Genomic DNA, 18,689 nt, shown 5'->3' with positions numbered 1-18,689 from the left:
ACAGAGCATGTGTATTTACCTTTAAGAAGCATTTCCAGATGTGAACAGCTGCATATAAATAGTGAGCACGTGCAGGCAGCGGTGCCATTTTCAGAGAACAGCCAGTGTTAACATGTATGAGTGTGGTAGTCAGTCTGTTTATAAGTTTATTTAATTTTAAACTTCAAAAAACCAAGCCAATAATCCAGAATAGCTCCACAAAAAAGACTCTCACTCTACTAGGATATTATTTTAGCGCTTTCATCCACTTTTTATTCAACGTGAACTTCTTCAGAAATCATGACTGTATAAAACTGTTGTTTAAATACTGTTTCCACAGGAAATGATGTCATTTTTTTCTAAAACAATAATGATAATAATAGTAATGATGAATGAATAAATCTCATTCTAAAACATTTTTCTTTTGGTTTTTGTAAAAATTAGTAATACATAATATCTACATGTGTATATTTTAAGTAATTTTATCTGTACATTAAAAAACATTTTAGATTGATCATTTCGTTCAGCCCTGGTGTTTGATCAGCTCCAAACACCAATTGCCACAAGGCTTCCTTACATTCTAAAATGTTGTTTAAATCCCCTGAAAGTAATTCTTTCTTGACCCTATCTAAAATGAAAAATTCAAACTTTTTAAAATCCTTGCATGTGCTGGCGTGTCTAGCTAATGCATTGTTTTTGTCTTTCTTTCTCATGGCTAAAATGTGTTCGTATATTCTACGCTTGAAAATCCTCTTAGTTTTACCAATGTAGTAATTTTTACAGGTCACACAGGTGGCCAAGTAAACTACTAGCTCGCTATTGCAGTTATAATATTCCTTTGCCCAAAATGTGTGATTAAGATGTTCCACTGTTACAAAGGAAGTGTTGGTCATGTATCTGCATTGTTTACAATTGGTACAACTAAAGGTACCCTTCTTGTTTGTGCAACTTCTTTCTAAATTCCTGTTATCGCTTTTACCTTGCTCTAAAAGCTGCTTTAAATCTAATGTTTTTTTGTAAGTGAACTTGGGTTTGTGTCCAATAACTAAAGCCAAGTCCCTATTTCCTAAAATAACTTTCCAGTTATTCTCAATAATAGATTTGATGTTCCACATTTCGTTCACTATTGGTAATGGAAAAGCTGTTAAAAAATCTTTAACCTGGTTTTCCTTTGTCATGTCATTCACACAAATCAATGGTTCCCCTACTTGTATTTCTTCAGAATACAAAATAGGTTTCGCTACTCCTTTCCTGAGAAGGTATCACCTCACTTTCTATTTTTTCTAAAAAACTTTTTGCATAACCTCTATTCAAAAATAAACTTCGTAGCAGAATCAATTCTTCCTGAAATGTCCTTTCATCAGATGTCAATCTACTAAGTCTAATTATCTGACCTTTAACCACACCTCTTTTCATATGTACCGGATGTAAACTATCCTTATGTAAGTAACTGTTAGCAAAATATGGTTTTCTATAAATTTTGCTACTAAAACTTTTTGATTCGTTATCTATTTTAAGACTTAGATCCAAAAAAGTGATGTTTTTCCCAAATTCACCTATTTTGAAGAACAAAAAGTTGGTTGTCTGATTTAGATCTTGTACTAAATCCATAAATTCTTGTTGTTCTCCCTTCCATAAAAATAGTAAATCATCTATGTATCTTCGGTATAAAGATACTTTGTTGAAAAGTGTGTGTGTCTTTAAGAATTTAGTCTCCCAGTTTGCCATTACAATGTTGGCAAAAGAAGGGGCTACCCTTGACCCCATAGCTACTCCTGACTCTTGTTTGTATATGTTGCTATTGAATTTAAAAAAATTGTTATCCAGAACTAACTCCATTAACGTACAAAGTGAGTTTACCTTTGTCCCTGCAAGGTTGGTGTGTGTGTTCAAATATTCCCTCATGAATTCAATGCCCTCTTCCTGGTCAATACTAGTATACAGATTTTTCACGTCTAAACTAGCAAAAAATAGATTTTCATTACTTATTTTGGTATCCCTTAGTGTTTCCAAAAGGTTCCATGAATCCTTGATGAAAAATTCAGATTTCTGAACTATGGGGTTTAATATATTATCCAACCAAATGGAAATGTTTTCTGTTTTGGATTGTTTGGCAGAAATAATTGGTCTAAACGGTGGTCTCACTTCATCGTTCTGTATTTTTGGAATACCAAACAATACAGCAAGTCTAGGATGTTCTTTGTATAAAAATTCATAATCTAATCTATTTATTTCATCCTGACAATACATATCAAATAATGTTGTATCCAAGGTCTTAAACTTCTTAGTTACTGACTCAAAATTGACTTTTCTATAGGTGTTTGTGTCTTGTAACAATTCTTCTATTGATGTTACATAATCCTTGTCATTCATAATCACTATTTTCCCTCCTTTGTCTGCCTTCATTATTCTGATGTTATTGTTTGAAACTAGTGTCTTTAAGGCAGATACTTCCTCTTCTGTCAAATTGTTTATATATTCAATGTTGTTAATTTTTCTAAAATCCTGTTCACATAGTTTCTGAAATACTAGTAGACTACTAGTCAAAGGAGGGTTATAGGTACTAGGATTACTGATAATTGTCCTGTTACCCTGTTTAGTAGTTCCTAGATCTTCCATAATGTAGTTTAAATTTAATTTTCTTAAGAAAAGTCTGAAGTCAATAAGAAGTCTACCTAAGTTCATCTTGTTGGTTGGGATGAAATTAAATCCCTTTTTCAACACTTTTTCCACTGAGGCATTTATATGTAAGTCAGATAAATTGATTATTCCAACTTCATAAGAGTCACCAATAATTCTTGGAGATGCTATCACCATCTCTTTTTGTTCTTTCCTCTGCCCCTCCCCCGAAATTGGGTAGAATTGTGCCATCTCAAAGTTCTCTTGTTCTGATTCTGTACCATCTGAAAAGGAGTATTCTTGGTCTCTGAAAAGGTGGCCACCTTTTCTGCATAGTTCATGTTGGTTTTAGTATTAGTTAAAGTGTCTTTGCTAGTAGTAGGCAAAACTGGAAATTCTTCCTGCATTCTTTGTTCTACATTGTTTTCCATACTGGACATTACTGAATTGCTAGTGTCAATGACTTTCTTAGAATTAGTTTGTGTACCATTTTGAGGTTCAATGGACTGTGCTGGAATTTCTGGCATTGAGAAATCTACTTGAATTGTATATGCCTCGTTGTTGTTATAAGAGAAAATGTCTCTACGTAATTTCGATTGTTTTCTGGCTATAATAGCGCTTCTTTGTTTTTCAGCTTTGATTTCAATACCACTGTATAATTCCCCAAAAGTCTTGAAACTAGCGTATTTATGTACACGCTCATCTAATGATTTTATTTTGTCATTTAGAGCGTTTAGTTCCATAGTGTAATGTTCAATTAACAGGTTCATCATCTTAATACCAGTGTCGTTATATAAGTTAATAAGTTCATTGGCTAGCCTGTCCCCAGCTGACACACAGTTTGGGAACTTCGCTGTCCTCAAACCTTTCGGTACTATTTTTCTGTTAACGCATTCTTTTAAATACTGAATTTCAAGAGTAAAAGTTACATGTTTAAAAATCAGTTTTTCTAGATCAAAAATACTTTTTTTACAAGTCGCTTTGTCATCGTTAGTTACACTTACTGTGTTATCAGCGAACACCTCCCCAATATCTGCGAAAGGATTCGTTGTGTCTTTGTTCAGGTAATTCCAAATGTTACCTTCCGAAGGTAACCGTTGTTGTTCTGGTCCACCATTACGGTTCTGACTCTCCTCGCTATCTGCGACGTTGATCTCACGACGTGAGGCTACTTCCTTTAATGAATTTAAAGGTACCTTTACTTTTTCTTGTTGGTTCGGAGGTGTCTGACTTTCCAGCAGTTCTTTCACTATTTTTGTAACTGTCTCTATTAACAGTTGCTGTGAATTTGTAGATTCCGAATCTACTGTTTCCAAATCCAAATCTAAAACAGAATGTATAGATAAATTCATGAGTGTCTCTTGAGTGAAATCTTCAGCAGCCATGCCAGATTACAAACTTAGGTACACAAACTAACAAAGACAAATGAAGAAACGTTCCAATAAGTCACAAACTTCAAAAAAACAAGCCAATAATCCAGAATAGCTCCACAAAAAAGACTCTCACTCTACTAGGATATTATTTTAGCGCTTTCATCCACTTTTTATTCAACGTGAACTTCTTCAGAAATAATGACTGTATAAAACTGTTGTTTAAATACTGTTTCCACAGGAAATGATGTCATTTTTTTCTAAAACAATAATGATAATAATAGTAATGATGAATGAATAAATCTCATTCTAAAACATTTTTCTTTTGGTTTTTGTAAAAATTAGTAATACATAATATCTACATGTGTATATTTTAAGTAATTTTATCTGTACATTAAAAAACATTCAGGGGATTTAAACAACATTTTAGAATGTAAGGAAGCCTTGTGGCAATTGGTGTTTGGAGCTGATCAAACACCAGGGCTGAATGAAATGATCAATCTAAAATGTTTTTTAATGTACAGATAAAATTACTTAAAATATACACATGTAGATATTATGTATTACTAATTTTTACAAAAACCAAAAGAAAAATGTTTTAGAATGAGATTTATTCATTCATCATTACTATTATTATCATTATTGTTTTAGAAAAAAATGACATCATTTCCTGTGGAAACAGTATTTAAACAACAGTTTTATACAGTCATTATTTCTGAAGAAGTTCACGTTGAATAAAAAGTGGATGAAAGCGCTAAAATAATATCCTAGTAGAGTGAGAGTCTTTTTTGTGGAGCTATTCTGGATTATTGGCTTGGTTTTTTGAAGTTTGTGACTTATTGGAACGTTTCTTCATTTGTCTTTGTTAGTTTATTTAATTTTAAGTTACAAAGCCTCATTTCTGATGTGTTTGTGTGTAATAAAGCTGCTTGAACTGAACCCACAACCGCTTGTCTGTTTTATCCTGACTGGACGAGCGACAAGGTGTTCAGTACAGTAAGTCATACTAACTTTTGTATACCAGAGCAGTTGTACTTCTGCTTACAGAAGCTTTTGTAGTTCAGCTTGTAGACTGCTTAGTGTTGCAAATTGCCTTATTTAAGTTGACAGTTTACACTTTGTTATATGTACTGGGCGACTTCAACTACCCCTCCATTAACTAGGAAAACTACTCCTGTACCAATACAATTGCCCAATGTTTCCTGGAATTCATTAATTCCTGTGCCCTGGACCAGCTCGTTCTTACCCCCACTAGAGGTAGAAACATCCTTGACCTGGTTATTACTAACATGTGTGACAGTTGCTACACCACTAGTCAACTCCTCCCTGGTTAGATCCAACCATAAACGAATCACCTTGGAAATCCACATGACTCCCCCACCCCGTAAATGTAACCACCATGAAAAACTTATCCAAAGCTAACTTTGGGCTCCTAAAAACAGAGGTGGTTAACTTCACGGCCCGAATCATACATCAGTGCACTGTACGAACATGTACACAAATGCATGGATCTCACCATACCCAGTAGAACCAAGACTCTCTCCTCCAGAAAAAGGGAAGCCAATCTGGTGGTCCCCTGCCATAAACAAACTCTACAACAGAAGGAGGAAACTGATGAGAAATAAAGTGAACTCCCAAGACTGAAAAAACTCCCTTATCAGCCTCAAGAAAAAATTGAGATCCCTCATCAAATCCTCTAAAGCTAGCTAAGAAAACAGAATTGCAGCAGATAATAAAGACAACCACAAGGCCTTCTATAGTTATGTAAAGAATCTCCACGGCAATACCCAGATTTGCTCTGAGCTACTGCACAATGTTATCTCCTATACCGAGCCAACAGATATTGCCAATATACTGGCAGACAGATTCAGTGCCAACTTTACCCCTATCTCCCCCACCAAAGGACCAATCACAATACCAGTAGATTGCCAGGTACCCAGTATTACTGCTGCACAGGTTAAAACAGCACTGTCAAAGGCCAAGAGTACAGCTTCTATGTGACCTGACAAAATCCTTGGCTGTGTTCTACATGAACTACAGAGTGAACTGGCACCTCACCTGTGTGCCCTGTTCAGTCACAGCCTCACCTCAGGCTTTGTCCGTACCGAATGCTGCACTGCTACAGTCATCCCTCTCCACAAAGGAGGAGTGATTACAGACCCCAGGAACTATCGCCCCATTAGCCTGGCGAGTCTGATATGCAAAGCTGTGGAACACATAATCATAGACATAATAAAGAAGGATATAGGGAATCTCCAAACTCTGGATCCCACACAGTTTGGTTTTGTGAAAGGTAGATCATGCCTGCTCAACCTGTTCGACTTCTTTGAGTCCGTCACCAGAGCTGTGGATGAAGTTAAGGTGTTTCATACAGCCTACCTTGATCTGGCCAAGGCCTTTGATACCATTCCTCACTCAGGAATCATAGAAGAACTCACTAAGCTAGGCATCAACCCCTATATCACAAGGTGGGTTGCAAACTGGCTCACAGAACCCACAGTGTGAAAGTAGTAGCTGACTCCCAAGTCAGACTTCCAACCTGTCATGAGTGGGGTCCCACAAGGTTCGGTCCTAGGTCCTCTTCTGTTTGGTATCTACTTCTCTGAAGTCAAGGCCAAGTTGACAAAGTTTGCAAAATATTGCAAGTTGGGAGCTATTATTAACTCCCCAGGTGATTTTTGACATCCTACAGAAAGGCCTCACTGAGATAAACGACTAGTGTCAGAACCATGGCCTTAAGCTCAATGCCAAAAAGTGTGTCTTCATCCCCTTTGGGAAAAACTTGGTTCCCATAAATTACCACATCGATGTTAGCCCACTGAACACGGGAGGATTTATAAGAGATCTGGGAACACAGGTTGACAGCAACCTCTCTTTTGACCACCACATTGCCACTGTGGTCAGAAAGTCCTTCTATGTAGCACATCTCATTACTAAGGGTTTTGCATCCAGAAAGAAAGAGGTCATTGTTTCCCTCTACTCTTCCCTCATTAGGTCAGTCATTAAGTACAGTGCCCCATTTGGCATGTACCTCACTAGACACCTGCAACAACTGGAGAGGCCGCATAAGTACCTCACAAAGAGGATCCTAGGCCTTAAGCACTTGTCCTATGTGGACAGACTTAAAAAAAAAAAACTCTCAACTATTCTGTGTCTCATATCGCCTACTTAGAGGCGATCTCTACTTGACTTACAAATCCATGTCTGATCAGGCTCTGTTAGAAATGCTACATCTAAAGATTCACATTCACTGTGGATAAACAGTGGAACACAGTATCTGGCATAATCCCTGCCATTAAGGTACAACACTGCTTACCTTCAGTACATCATTAGATTCCTGATACTTTCTTTTTTCCCCAGCCTTGCCTCCTAGGTAGGGCTGTGCCCACTCCACTCCCCCTTGCTTCGTTCAGGCTCATTCCGCTCCCCTACCCTACCCCCTTTCCCTCCCATCCTTTAGCTTATTTGCTGTATACCTAACCTAACCTCTATCCCTCAGCCAATCACACAAACTGCCACCACCCCTTCCCCCTCATTTACTGTCATATTACACACTCAACACACCGTACCTCCCCACTCTCAAAGTTGCTACAATCCATCCTACCTATATACTATCAGGACCCTACACATTCCACATTATCTGTATACACTCCTACCATGTCTGACAAACCAACCACGTGCTCCCATCAAATAATCCTAACACTAGCACTCACCATCACAGCCCATCTAACCTCAACCTACTTGAACAACATTACATTCCCCAACATGTCACCCCACTTCAACCTCCCTTCCAGCATTCAATAACTACCCCTTACTCATCTCACCCCTCACTCTTAAACCACACCACCTATGACCAACACCAGTACAAACTTCTCCATTATCAAAGTAAATCTAGGGTATCCCTACAATGTGACTTAGCCTTCTCCAAATACCTACAAACCATAATAAACATGGTCTCTCACCTACTGTGCCGTGGTGATATCAACCACAACCCAGGTCCAATAACAAGTCCTACAAATCGCCAGAATCAGCCTAGAACCAATACTAGCCTACGTAAGAGAAAATCTAATATTCAAATAATAAATCATAACATAAGAAGCATCCTTAACAAAACCACTGAGCTCCATGCAACCATAGCATTATACTTGCTTGGCATTATCTTCCTCACAGAAACATGGATTAAACCACACATTAAAAATGAATAAATACTTCCCCCTGGTTATAGCATACTACGAAAAGACCGTACAGCTAAAATAGGAGGTGGAGTCGCTCTCCTATATCAGAATAACATCAATGTTGAACCATTTTAACATAGAAATCCCTTCATTTAATAATGCAGATATTCTACTTGCTAAGGTAAGACTAAATACACAAAAACAGCTAAATATCTTAGGATCATATACCCCTCCAGGAGATATCACAACCCTAGAATCTCTTCTCCAATGGACATCAGAAACCCTCCGATTACACTAGGCGACTTCAATATTGATTGGACCTCACTTAAAATCACCCCACCCCTCAAATCATATTAACCTTTATGTATTTTCACAGCTTATACAACCCCCTACTAGGTTAGACAAAACCTCAAAAAAAGAATCAGTGCTAGACTAGATTCTCACCAATTGCCCATCTTCCACCCATAATGTTGGTACACTACCTGACATTGAGTGACCACCTCCCAACCTTCTTCATCTGAGACCAAACTAAACTCACTAGAACTAGCTCTCTTAAACACATCAGATACACCAAAAACTTCAGGGCTGACTACCTTAACAGAGCCCCTTAAACACTCTAATTGGTCCCCTCTTTTAACATTTCTTTAGATGAAGAAGTGGAGTATTTCTCTTCTTAGGCTTTGTCAGCCAACTTGCTCCACCAAGACAGGTCTGCTTACCAAGAGCACTAGGCAACTTATGAAACAAAGGGACAAAGCATGGGACACCTGGCGCAAAAACAAAACTACTCCTAATAGACAAACATTTTTACAACTGAGAAACACTGCCAAAAAAACAAATCAGACTAGACAAACAAAAATACTGTAGTGAAATTCAAACTAAGCATAATACCAACCCACAAAAGTTCTGGGCTGCTATAAACAGTATTCTCCAATCAGGTAAATCACCAACTGCTCATCCAAACATAGATACCAGTGCTATATACACAGCCACCCAATTCAATGCGTTCTTTACCAACTCTATATTAAAGTTGTCAACAGACTCGCACTCCTCAACCCCCACTATACTATATAACCCATCAAATAACACTAACTCCTTCACCCTTCAACCTGTACCAACTTACACAGTCTATAGACACCTAACCAAACTTAAACCCATCACCTTAGCAGTAGACAAAACTACCTGCCAATTTCCTACAGATAGCCGCCAGAACCATTTCCTACCCAGTCTCTATAATCATTAACAGATCAGTCTCAGAACAAAAGGTGCCACTTCTCTGGAAAATCTCCTACATCATGCAAGTTCACAAAAGAGGCCAACTCCACTGACCTAACAAACTACCGACCTATAGCTATACTTTCCACACCCCCAGGTCCTAACACATCTCCTCCCAACAATCTTCTTGCCAAAACTCAACACGGATTCCGCCCCAACCGTAGCACTACCACTGGACTCATCCATTTTAGTAACCTAGTACATGTGTAACGCAACAATGGCTAACTAGTATCTGCAGTTTTCCTTGACTTATCAGAGGCGTTTGATACAGTCTCCCATACAAAACTAACTTCCTCTACTCTATTATGGTTTCAGGACTCTCTCTCCCATCGCCAACAAGCTGTTCAGTGGAAAAACTCCCTTTCTCCCCTACTTCCTGTAAAACTAGGAGTGTCCCAAGGATCAATCCTGGGACCCCTACTTTTCACTATATTTACAAATAATCTTTACAAAGCCAACCCTCTAGCAAACCTGGTTCAATACGCTGATGTCTCCACCTTAATCTGCTCTGCCTCCACCCTCCAACAACTTCAAATCAAGACCCAAGAAGTCTTTACGTCCATCGAAACCTGGCTAACAAATTTCCATCCTAAAATGACTCAACTTATGGTCTTTCATCCATCCAAAGCAGCAGAACCTACTCCCCCACTCCCCCATTCTCTCTTTCTGCATTAGATAATACCTCTATCTCAAATTCCCATCCTGAAATGACTCAACTTATGGTCTTTCATCCATCCAAAGCAGCAGAACCTACTCCCCCATTCTCTCTTTCTGCATTAGGAAATACCCCTATCTCCCCTGTCACACAAACCAAATTACTAGGGTTCATTATTGATATTAATATGAATTATGACACACACAGCTCATACAGTGACCAAAATCAACAAAAACTAGGTACTGTTTACAGATGTAAAAACTTCCTAACCAGCAGCAGTAAAGTTACCCTGGTTCGTACCCATCTTCTCTCTACCTCACTGTATGCTTCTCCTGTCCTAATTAAATAAGAGCGATTTTAAACAAGCTATCAGTATGCTACAACACAAACTCCTCCTACCGTACCCAGCACAGTCAGGCCCTAAAACAGCTTTCCTGGCTAGAACTCCCTAACACCTTCGTTCTAAACCAACTTCTTCTAGCTCACCAAATACTGTACCAACCTGACAAAACTCCAGCTTTGCAAGACCTGATCATCCTCTACTCCAATAACCGAGAACTAACAAGGCACTATTCGCAATCTCCAAAAGCCATGACAGCTCTGGTGACTCCTGTATTCTAGCAACATTGCCAAGGCTTGGAACTCCCTACAACTACAAATCAGGGTGCAACCTGATAAAACCATCTTCAAAAAACAGCTTATTTCCCACCTAAACAACTCCTGGACATGCAACTGCCTAGCACCTGGCTGGCATATTCTAACTCCTTTCCTCTATCCACTAACCAGCCTCTTTAAAACCCCACAGATGCACTGTATATTATCACACGTTACTTACCAACTTGCTCCCGCCTACTCCCTACTGCCCCATCTATACCCAATAACTCTCCCCTAGACTAAGTTGAAAAGCTTTCCCTTAAAATGTCAGTGCACCTCATATGAACTTGTCTATATTCTCCTCCTTTTTTAGTTTTTCCTTTCTTGTCTTATTTTCAGTACATCTTCAAGATCTCTACTATACATAATGTATGAACAACAATTAAATGTTACTACCTGCTATACTTTTAATTTTATTTCTAAACCACTATGCTTAGGTAAATATCTTATGCAATCATATGTTATTGTGTGCTGTATTTTTATAACTAAATGTGTAAATATCTTGTGTATAGTATGGTAGCGACTGTTCTGGAGCTTTTCTCAGTGGACCTCTGCTGAAAACGGACAGCTCTGTCCAGTCGGACCTATCCAGTAAACAAATGCATTAAGTAAATAAATAATAACGAAATCCCAATCCCTCCGCAGCACATGCTTCAGAGACCTCAACCTCATTACCATAATCAACAGAACAAGCTGGAGGGACAGGTTCATAACCCAGAAGACTGCCCATGCTGTGGAATAACTTCCCATATATATCAAACAGAGCATCCCACTGGCCCTCTTCAAGAGAAATCTTGATGACTGGATGGGAAATAGAAAATTCACCCCGGGGATCACTCCAGTGGCTCTACTCAACAGAGGCACTGGGAACTAAGGTCGGGTGGCACGATGCCTATGGACTAGGTTTGTAAAGCCTCTAGGCCCATTAGCCTAGTACACACCTATGAACCTATAATTTAAAATCTGTCCGCAGTTTTTTTTCTGTGACTTTTTCTTAAGTGTTTTTTTTGCATAATTGTTTTTGTCTACTTGCACCTTAAACTCTCCATCCTTCTCAGTTCTGATGGGTATCTGGTACACTGCTACAAAATGTAGTTTAGTTTAATAATTAAAAAAAAAAAAAAAAAAAAAAAAAAGGAAAAGAAAAAAAGGATAGCCCAACACTGGTGGTGTAGATGGGGAGCCCAAGAGACCTGGTATCAAGTAACAACTCAAGCACTTGACAGTTCTAGCAGAGAGAATGGACACACCTATCTTGGGAGATGTTGGAGGTAGATCTGCCTACAACCAGGAAGGCACCATGGTGGAGACCAGGATATGACTTCACAATTGCAAAACAGGCTACTTAGAGTGGGGGCTTCATGACTGAGTTGATGTAAGCAGTAATGCCTGCAATATGATCTGTTTATCCTAGTTAGAAGCTTCATTCCCATAATTATCCCGGGGTCACATACATGATGCTCACTCATCAAGTTTCACTTCTCATTAATAGGGTGAGTGGCCATCCTAGAAGTCATAGACTGTGCAAGGTCATTCTGTCCCTGGAGGGAAGGGCTCGCCTACAGGATTGCAGCAAGATTTGGACGCTTCCCCTGGGACTTTCTGTGTGCATGCAGGAAGGGGAACCAGCTGTCTTAAGGGATATGGACTGAGAGGTTGGTTGCTATGTCCCCAGAGAGGGAAGGTCAGCTTGCTGGGTCAAGCAGGATTTAGACAGTAACCCTCCCTTGAATAAGGGATGCTTAGAGGAGTGAATGGTTCCTTGGAGACCTGGGCAGACATTAGCACTAAACAGAACATTTGGGAAGGGGCAAAGTAGACCAATTTAATAAAAAAAATAAATAAAATAAAATAAAAAGAGAGGGAGAGATTTGTGTCTCTCTGTATAAACCTCAACCATAGAGTTAGAACTCTCTTTTTTTTTTCCCCCCTACCCCTGAACATCACCTCTTCTACTGAAAGACTTAGGCCGATTTCTTACATTGTGATGGGGAATTCCCAGATCTGCTAAGGCGAGAGCCACATGTGGAACCATCATTCAGGCATATATTGGGGAATTCATGCTGTTGGCAGCATCAAATTAATGAGAACATTTGCATAAGCCCTTGACCCTGCATTTGGATGGGAGTTGGGCTGCAGACATTGTAGGGAGAGATTCACAATGTTCTCCCAGGTCTCCCAACTTCTCCAGTGCCGCAGACTTATTCAGATGTAGCTGGGGCAGTCGCAGATCCTAAGGTTACCCTGGGAATCTGTAGCCATATTCATTCAGCTGGGGGGGGGGGTTATTCACTTCCTAATGGCCTACCTTACTTCTCTAACTCCATGCAAGGTTGTGATGTCGAAGGTTGGGTCCGAGGGGCAGATGTGCACCATGTCACCCCACTTCAACAACCGTTAAGACATATCCACCACCTTTTCCCTTCTTTGGACCATGTCTGTGGCCTTCATCAGGAACCATCACAGGGAACTACCCTTACTTCCCTGCCACTTTGTCAGTCACCTGTGCTTCTAATTGAACCCAGGTTAGCTGGGCTAATTTACTGTTTGTGTTTTTTTTTTTTTTTTTTTTTTTTTTTACATAGTGTTTTGACTTCATGCAACAATGCTAAGTATGTGGTGTTTAATGACCGATAAAGGCTTCAGCTTTTCAAAATACACACAACATGGCAACAAGATCAATTCCCCGCAGGATACACATAAATTGTGTGTTGTGTACCTGGGAGTGTATCACCTGACTGCAGACTGTTCTGTCTGCAAGACTTTTAATACTACAGTTATGAGGAAAAAGAATAACTTTATCTTAAAAGGGCTGTTACAACCAGCAACCAAAAACGATGACATGCAAGATGAAAAACATGAAGAGAAAAGAGAGGAAGTAGGAGGAAAGAGAGGCTAGAGTTTGAGTTGCTCTGTTCATGAAAGACCATAGAGTCAGTCCTCATCCTAGACTTGTACAAGCCCCTGAAGTTGAACATCAACATAGACCTGAACCTTCAATGTTGACCACTCCTTTGATGCCAAAGTGTTACACTTGCTGGGGTGGCATATTGGAACTGTCTGTGTCTCACTGTACTCCAAGGTGGTGACTACGGAGCTTCTCCTCGGAGCAGAGTCACCAAGGTATTTATAAGCCTGCCTCATCTGTGAGTCCCTCATCTAATATCAAATGAAATGTTAACTGTCTTGATCAAGGCCCAGTTGGTACTTGGTGCCATCTCGATTCCTCTGTCTAGGGCAGCCAGAGGAGCCCCTATCTCCATATTTAATGCTCTGGGTTCATGAGAATTGATCAGCCCTTTAGAGTGTAGATCAATCAAAAAAAAAGGGAAGTTGAAACAATTGTTGGTGAACCTCTGAGGAGAGTCAGTTTTGTTCCCCATTTGGGAGAATCCTGTTCAAAATGTGTGTATACTTAAATGTTCCTACTCTGAACAGTGAAGGTAAACTCCACTACTAGCAAAAGTTGACTAACCCAATTTTGTTGTTCGATCGGCATTTGCTCAAACAGGTGTCAATCAGTTTGACATGTTCACAGTGCTCCTACCTCAAGCCAGTGTTGGATACTGTGCCCATTTCTTCAGCATCAACTAGGAAATCTTTCCACTGGTGCTAAACACCCTTAACTGTGGTGTTTTCCGTGCCAAAACCCTTAATACCGAGAGTCAGTAGGGGTTATCAGGATCAGCATGCTGAAGCAAAAGGATGGTACTGATGTTTTAAAAATTCATGGTGTTAGTGCAGTTGACATTCATAAACTTCCTCCATTTTGGTCCCTGACATGATGCTGGCAGGTGTTGGTGCCAGTTGCTTGAATTTGACCTCTGTGTCAATGCAAACAGCAGCCCTGACTCAGAGTCATTGGCATCAGCACTGTTCATTAAGAGAAATAAATGGTTCCTTGGAGATCTGGGCAGGCATTAGCACCTGGAAAATCATTGGAGGGGGATCAGAGTAGACTTAAAAAAAAAAAAAAAAAAAAGGAGTGAGAGAGAGATACCTCGTTATCTCAATGCCATCTTAACCAGAGAATCTGGGCTTATTTTTTTCCCCTTCTAGAGGCCCTGCCTCCATATTCTCCAGGTATGCAATGTTAAAACTGGTACCTGCCATTTCAGAGATAACATTCAAGTTTGAGAACTTGAACTGATCTTTGTTTATCCCAGAAGGATCATGTACTGACGAGTCTCATCAGACCCTGCAAGCCTGGAGAAGTCTTCACTGTGCTTGGATAACTTGTTCTTGAGTGTTCCAAGAAAGAAACATAAAGCTAACGTATAAAGATACTCTTTTCCAGAGTCCCTCACCCGAGATCTGAACCTTGACCTAGGCCTTCCCACTATCCTCTCTTGAAGACCCTAAGTTTGGAGAAGTACTAGAAATGATGCATCAGAGAGGATGTTGGCTCTCCAAATCCACATCACTATGGGATAACCCCCGACAGGATGGTCATCATTCTGCTCCTCGTACAGCTTCTGTTGTCCCTTCACACAACATGATTATTGATATCTTAGGCAGAAATCATGACATAAACCAGATGTATTTGAGACACTTCCCAAGAATTCCAACCACATTTGTTGGCCTTCCAAATGCCGCAAACACTGCAGTAAAGGACCTCTTGTAGATTCCATTAGTGTCAGCTGACACCAAAAGAGAGGCTCCAGGAGAAACTCAAGTGCTTTATCCCTCAGATAAGGATTCCAGGGCCATTGACTATCTATGGATGTGAGTATACAAATGAAACACTTCTTCCATTAGGACCCTACATTACTTGATGCATATGATGAGATTTCAGCAGGATCTAACAGGCAAAACCCTTAGTTCCCAGAAAAAGTTTCCTCTGAGACTTATAAACAGCTTGATTCATAAGTGACAACTGTAAAAATTATTTCTGTGCTCTCTGCGAGCTTTCTACATCATGCCAGTTATAGAGCAGCAAGTACAGCAGGGGTGGGTATTGCCCTGACGAAGCAAGCCTGGCTCAGGTGCTTACAGAATTGGGAGAGGTGTTTTCCAATGGGTGCCACTCTCCAAGATGGTCTGTAAAATCAGGGGTACCACAGCCCCCTCTTATGGGAATAAGCAGTACAGCTCTTGAGGCCATACCAAACTGTGACCTCTGGAAGCAGTCGGGGGGGGGGGGTGTTGTATCTCTTGATTGTCCACATGGGCTGGCCATCATGCATATCCAGAGGCTGTTCCATTACCTTTTTGGAAACACTAGTACTGTCTTTCCAACCACTGCCAAACATTCTACACCGGCAGGTGAAGGTAGCAGACTTGGAGGTTGCCAGTTTCTTTGAGGATGTACCCCCAGACCAGAGAAGATCTGGGAACCTCAGGTCAGTACTGAAATCTCATTTGCCTAAATCATTTTGTGCAAAAAAAAAAATCACTTTCCATGTTGTCATGATACAGTCGATCTGTCCAAACTGAGGAAATTGGATGTGCTCTATCTCTACGACACCTGTCTACATATAAAGATACCAAAGGCATCTAGAAGATTTCTTCACTTCAAAGTAGGAGCCACATATTACCAAATTAGAACCCTGCCTTTGGTAGCACAGCAGCACTCTGGGTATTCAAACAAATGCATGGCAATGGTAGCTGCACATTCAAGACTACTAAGATGGTCTTTCCTTATCTAGATGACTGGCTTATAACTGCCACATCAGAAGTCTCTCTCCTTAGACCAAACAGCTGTTAACTGCAGTTATGCCTGCCATTTGAAATCAACAATGAAGTTGCAGCTGGAACTCCCCCAAATGCTAGTGCTTATCTACCATCTGGACACAAAATTGATACTAACCAGTCTCCCTTCAGAATGAATTCCCAAATGCAATCTGCTGTAATCAGTTTTTAATATAAAGGAGACCACTATCTTCAGTAGTCCTTAGTGGTTTGTGTTTAATGGCAGCAGCTATATCGATGGTTCCCCCTAGCTTGGATATCACATGAAGGTACTACAATGGACACTTGAGAGTGCAGTGGCCTCAGTTACACAGTTCGGTGACCAACTCCGTGTGAATCTCAAAGGCATGTTACAAACATTTATAATGGTGGCTGCATGAACCACACCTAACCACAGTATGCCAGTTTTCTCCCTCATTTCCATCAGTCACAGTTACCATGCACGAATCTGCCCTGATTTGGTGGTGATGGGGGGCATAGTTTGGGCAAGGCAGTTTAAGGATAATGGTCATAGACAGATGTCTTTCTCTACATAAACATCTTGGAGATGAGGTTGGTTCTCCTACAACTGCATGGCTTCCAGCTCAAGGTGCATTGGAGATCAGTAGACAAAGTGGTGGTGGTGGTCTGACAGATCAACAGACATGACAGAACCAAGTTGTAACCCTCTCTCTTTGTCAGGAAGCACTGAAGTTATAGGAATGCACAGTCTCCTTGCAGCACTTTTTCATAAGAAGGCACATCCCAGGATAATCCAGCAATCAAGTGGACAAGCTCAACATATCTCCCTGTTGCCCTTGTGAGTGATCTCTAGCATTATGTCTACAGGGAGGATATTTTTCCATCACTGGGAGAAGCCTTGCTACAGTCCCTTTGCATCACCTACCAGTGCCAAATACTGTATTTTCTCCTAATCCCTTTACAGCATCAGGCACCCAGAGACTGTTTGGTCCAGCAGTGGCTTTCGGGTCTCCTTTACACTTTTTCCTGATTGCCCCAGTGATGAAATTCTCGTAGCCCCAGCATGTCTGGTTTCCCTTTCTTTGTTCTTGCCTCAAAAAGATACCCTTCCTTCAGGACCCCCAACTGGAGCTTCTAACCCATCCATCCAGCAAACCTTTCCTGGGCAGGCATTAGCACCTAGCAAATCATTGGAGGGGGATCAGAGTAGACTTTAAAAAAAAAAAAAAAAGTGTGAGAGAGATGCCTCGATGTTCATCGTGTTTAACTGTTGCAGTCATGACTGTAGGGTTCTCCCCTGCCGGCAGGCAGTCCTCGGTCGGCCAGAATCCCAAAGTCTGGGTCCGGCGTCGGCTGTTCAGCCACGCTCCCTGACGTCAGAGCGCCAGGAGTACAAAGCTGACAGCCGACGCCATGTTCTCCAGTCTTTCTTGGCGTTCGGTGATATCAGTTCGCATTTGCCGGTCGGCTGACTCCTGACAATTTTTGCTAAACGTACTTCAGTCCGAAGACTTTCTTCTACCTACTCAAAGCTAAGTACCCCATTGGGGAAACTTTTTTCTTGCTCCAGTCCGATGTCAGAAAAAGTTAATTGTATTTCATTTGGGAAGCAAATACCTCATAAGGATTTTCATTCTTACTGTATTCCTTGCTTAGGCCCTGACCACGACGTAGCTAGTTGTCGGTTTTGTGCTAGATTCAATCAACGTATGATTAAACGAAGGTACGATTTTGCATTTCATTACTTCGGTAGGCACTTTCATTACAAAATGTCGTCTGATTTGGTTCCGGCTACCGGAGTTCACAAATGACGCAAGGATAAAGACAGGCCTCCGAGGTCCAAATCGGACGATATTGTACAAGCAGAGCCAGCTTCAGGTTCGGCCGTAGTCAGTGAGGCGCTTTTGCAGCCCCTGTCGTCGGCCATTTCTGAACTGATAGCCGAAACGGACTCCCACGAGGAGCCAACTAGGCCTTTGAATATTTCTGTTGCAGGACCTTTGGACAATGCTCCTTCAGATGGGTCCAGAGCCGCTGTGCAGGTACCGGCTTACGAAGGGGTTTTCAGGCGTACTCAGCTTCTAATAAAGGCAAAGCCAAAGACAAAGGCAAAGACTCCTTCCAAATCCAAGACTACAGCTCAGGCCTCTTCTGATCCGGCACCCAAGTCTCAGAAACAGTTACTTAAGATGGCAGAGGACTGACTTACTATGATTAGGGGTTCACATCCCCCTCCAGATAAAAGGCCAAGGCAGGAAGTGTATTATGACTCCTCTGATCAGGCTTCTGTTTCTTCAGTTTCTTCTTCTG

At 40.7% G+C, this 18,689-nt stretch overlaps 1 protein-coding gene across 7 annotated transcripts in view; it reads left to right on the top strand.

The window, feature by feature from the left end:
* The window catches only part of LOC122815447 (protein FAM107B-like), a 766,954-nt gene that overhangs the window by 528,620 nt on the left and 219,645 nt on the right, over positions 1-18,689 (top strand). The window lies entirely within an intron of this gene.

This window comes from Protopterus annectens, chromosome 11.part0 (genome assembly GCF_019279795.1).
Source record: "Protopterus annectens isolate FY-2018-M chromosome 11.part0, PAN1.0, whole genome shotgun sequence".
NCBI lineage: Eukaryota > Metazoa > Chordata > Ceratodontiformes > Protopteridae > Protopterus > Protopterus annectens.
The sequence above is the reverse complement of the archived record's forward strand: the minus strand, read 5'-3'. Positions and strand labels throughout refer to the sequence as shown.